This window comes from Pan paniscus, chromosome 5, assembly GCF_029289425.2.
Source record: "Pan paniscus chromosome 5, NHGRI_mPanPan1-v2.0_pri, whole genome shotgun sequence".
NCBI lineage: Eukaryota > Metazoa > Chordata > Mammalia > Primates > Hominidae > Pan > Pan paniscus.
Window position 1 is genome coordinate 138,755,156 of NC_073254.2, and position 4,762 is coordinate 138,759,917.

Here is a 4,762-nt window from a genome sequence, read left to right on the forward strand (position 1 = left end):
AATACAGTAGTAGAGGACAGAAAGTAAATTTCCATGTTGTTCCTTATCACAACAGCACGTGGTAAACTACTTAGTCATGTTGCTGCTCTAAGAATGGAAAGACAGGTTACAGCATATAAAAGTGAAGTATTTATTAAGAGCATTTTAAAGCCAAGGGGCAAACCACATTTGATTATTTCATTACCTTGTTTTTTTTTTCTCCTTACCAACTTCCACTTAAAATATTTGAACATTTTTTCTTTTTTAACCGAATCATATTTATATTAATATAACCAAGTTTGCTTTTTTTTTCTTTTTGAGATGGAGTCTCACTCTGTCACCCAGGCTGGAGTGAAGTGGCACAATCTCGGCTCACTGCAACCTCCACTTCCCTGGTTCAAGTGATTCTCCTGTCTCAGCCTCCCGAGTAGCTGGAATTGCAGGTGTCCACTACCACACCTGGCTAATTTTTGTATTTTTTTTTTTTTTTTTTTTAAGTGGAGACAGGGTTTTGCCATGTTGGCCAGGCTGGTCCTGAACTCCTGGCCTAATGTGATCCACCCAACTCAGCCTTCCAAAGTGCTGGGATTACAGGCGTGAGCCATGACACCCAGCCCAAGTTCACTTTTAATAAATGTATTTTTAATGGAAAAATATCCACTATCTTGACATATTCACATAATCATATTAAACATTTTTATTTTTTCACGTTTTTTTTTCTTTTGAATAGATTTCTACTGGTTGTTACTAAAATATATTATTTTTATTCTTTTTTAATACTTGATGTTAGCTTACTGATATTTGTTTGTTTTATGTTTCCATATAGTATTCTTAATAATTATTTTAAATGACCGTATAATATGCTGTCTAGTATATATATATGTATATGTACTTATATATAATTTTTTTAACTACAACCATTTTGTTACGTATTTAGATTGTCTTCAGGTTTTCTTCTACTATAAATAATGCTATGACAAACATCTACAATCTACTTTTTTCATATTTCTGATTTCCTATTATTTTATTTCCATATATTTAGACTACCAGAATTAGAATTATAGAGTTACATTGAATAAATCTTTATTGCAATTGACACATTTATTTTATTTTATTTATTTTATTTTATTTTATTTATTTTATTTTATTTTTGAGGAGTCTCTCTCTGTTGACCAGGCTGGAGTGTAGTGGCATGATCTTGGCTCACTGCAATCTCCATCTCCTGGATTCAAGTGATTCTCCTGCCTCAGCCTCCCGAGCAGCTGGGATTACAGGTGCCCGCCACCACACCTGGCTGATTTTTGTATTTTTAGTAGAGACAGGGTTTCACCATATTGACCAGGCTGGTCTCCAACTCTCGACCTCAGGTGATCCCCCCACCTTGGCCTCCCAAAGTGCTGGGATAACAGGAGTGAGCCACCGCACCCGGCCGATACATTTTACTTTAATCATTTTCTCTACTAGGCATTATTTCTAACTGAAAGCATCTGTGGGCCCATTGCAAAGCCTTTTAACTGATTTCTCCTTTCTTTCATCTTAAATCACCAACCAACACATCATAATCTGTGTAAAACACTACTTTCATTCTGTTTTTCCTGACAGTAGCACCAGAATTTCTCTTTTAAAATGCAAAACTCATGCAGTCAATTCTTATAGTTTGTGGATTTTATATTTGTGAATTTGCTTACTCACTAAAATTTATTTGTAACTCAATATCAATACTCATCGCACTTTAATGGTCACTCTCAGACGTGCAGAGAGGTGAAAATTTCAAGTCACCTGATATGCATGTCTTCCACTGAGATTTAACAAGGTGAAACCCTCCTTCTTGTTTCATGCTTTCTCATACTATAAATAAGTGTTCTTTGCATAGTCTACTTAATATCACGTTTTTGCTTTTTTCAGCATAGGACTGAAGTAACTTCTAGTGTTCCTAGTGCAAGAAAGCTATAATGGGCCTTACAGAGAAAATTATCTGTTAGATAAGCTGCTTTCAAGTGTCAGTTGCAGTGCTGTTGGTCCTGGGTTCAATGTTAATGAATCAACAATGTATATTAAATAAAGTATCTTCAAGTAGAAATACGTTTAACACAAGATTGCATATTGATCGATTGTTGAAAATGTTGGCTGGCACAGTGGCTCATGCCTGTAATCCCAGCACTTTGAAAGCCCGAGGTGGGAGAATTGTTTCACCCAGGAGTTCAAGACCATCCCAGGCAACATAGCGAAATGCCACCTCTACAAAAAAATTTGTTTTAAATTAGCCGGCTGTGGTGGTGCAAGCCTGTAGTCCCAACTACTCTGGAGGCTGAGGTGGAAGAAGTGCTTGAGCCTGGGAGGTTAAGGCTGCAGTGAGCCATGGTCACAGCACTGCACTCTAGCCTGGGAGACAGAGTGAGACCTTTTTAAAAATATATATATATATAATATATATTATATATAATATATATTATATATTTATATATATAATATATATTATATATTATATATATTATATATATATTTGTGATCAGAGGCTCTAGGAATCTTACCATGAATAAGAATCAACTGTATTTGCATACTTTGCTTAAAAGCATTTTAAAACCGCTCATTAACAGAGCAAAGTTTATATTCCAATGGCTGCCATTCAAGGTCTACACCTTTATGCCCTGAACTAATTTTCTGACCTTATCTTTGACTAATCCCCAGTGTAGACTTTTGTTGCTAAGAAAAATTCATGTATGATTATACAAGAAATAATCACCTTGGATTCTGCCAAGAAAAGCCTATCTGGTGGGACAAACAAATTCCGCTTCAAGATAAAATTCTACAGCAAAAAGGCCCCCATTTCTCAGACACCTAGAAAAGGGTGTTTGTCATTTTACTTCTCTTGGCAGCATGCTCTCAGGATCCACTGTTTCTAGAAAACTGTTTTGTTGTTACCATGTTACTGACTTCATCCATAGACTTATAGCCAAGTCAAGCTATATTTATTCCAATCAATGTGAGCTCCTGGCTCCTGAGAGCATGCTGATGTTAACTCTGACATTCTCTTAAAGCATGCTCAGTTCTGCAGCCAACAGCTGTTCCAGAAAGCATAAACAAATAATGATAGCACAGAGCAGAGCTATTATGGGTAGGCACAAACATTTTTAATCAGTTGCAGGAGTTTTTGGCAATAAGAATTTCAGATCATTGGATTGGACCTGGATTCAATTTCAGGTATATTTCTTGCTATAACAAAGGCCTTCTCCATCGCTCCAAACCATCCAGAGTCCAATATTTCTTTATAGCCTGTGTGACAGCCTTATGGGAAATAAAAAGGGTATAGCCCCCAAATTCACCTTTCTGCCAAGGGCAACACAGAGGTAGCATAGTGGAGTAGCTCAGTGGTCAGTGACCAACAGCAATGGCAGTTCCAGGAGGAATGTGAGTGGCAAGAGACACAACCACAATGTGGAACAGGCTCAGGAGGCAAGAATTTCCCCAAATACTCTTTCAAAGGAGTCTGAGATCTGGGTGGCATACCATGTACGGACATGTTACTCCAATAGATTCCCCCCTGCTTATGGGATTAATTCCAAATTCTTCAACTTCAAAAAACAAATTGATGCCAAACCCCCTTGCCACATCATCTCCTCCCACCCCACCCCAACCATATGCTCCCTGTGACCCAACCTCTTTCTGCTCTCCAGGCACATCACTTCCTTGCCAGCCTCAGCTCCCCTCCCCGCACTGTGCAGGCTGCTCTCTTTCTTTCTGAATGGATTGAGCCTTCTCACCTATCATCTCCTCTGAGCAGTGCTTCCAGCCTGCTCAAGCCAATGTGGAGTTGCTCCCTCCTTCCTCTATGCTCCAGTGCACTCCAAATCTACTCGTATTGGAGGATAATGATTCATTGTTGGCTGCCTCCTCAAGTGGGCTACAGAACTTACAGCAAAGACTGAGTCTTTCTCCTATTTGTGTCTCAGACGTCAGACCGGTGCCTGCCATGTGTAGGTGCACAGTGAGTCCTGATGGCTACATGAATGAATACAGGGATACATTTTTGAAATGTTAATTCATGTACTTTGGTTCTAAAAATTCCCTGGCTCTTGGTTGTCCCGTAGCTTCTGGTTAACAGCTAAGCTTGGTTGGCTCGGATGGTGAGTTCCTTCCAAAGTTGAAAGAGATAACTAGGTGGCATGACTTGCTGTTCTGGGGAAAAAGAACCAGACAGAAGAGAAGGTGCGAGCAGACACTGAGAGAAAGTGGAAGGCCCATCCCCACCCAGCCCAGGGCAGAGGGGGAAGGAGAAAAAAGATGGAGGTCAGGGAAGCAAACGGGCAAATAGGTTTTGACTTCCCCAAAAAGGTGGGTGCTACAAGGTGCGGGGAAGCTGGAAGACAGGGACCTTGTGCTGCACTCCCTGGTTAGAACTCTGGAAGGAGACACATGGGGTAGTCCCAAGCAAAAAATATGGGGAAGTCCCAACCAGCCACCTGCACTGAGAGAAAGTCGCACTGGTGCCTCGGAAGACCCTCTTGTCTTCTGTGGTATGGAAAGGCCCCAGAAAGACTTACAAGCTTCTTAGGTATGCAGCAGGTAGCTGAAGGGAACTGCTGTGATGATTGTAGAAGAAACCATGAGGGAACTGCTGCGTCAAGGCTGTGGTTTGGACAATTCAAGCCAAAGGCCAGATGCAGAACTTGGCTAGGACTTCGAGGGGTTCACAGCTCCAGTAAGAGCAGGGGCCCTGTGTACAAGAGAGGACCAAGAGAACAGGTCTCAAACCACCAGCCTCAGGCTTCAGTTGCAGATACTG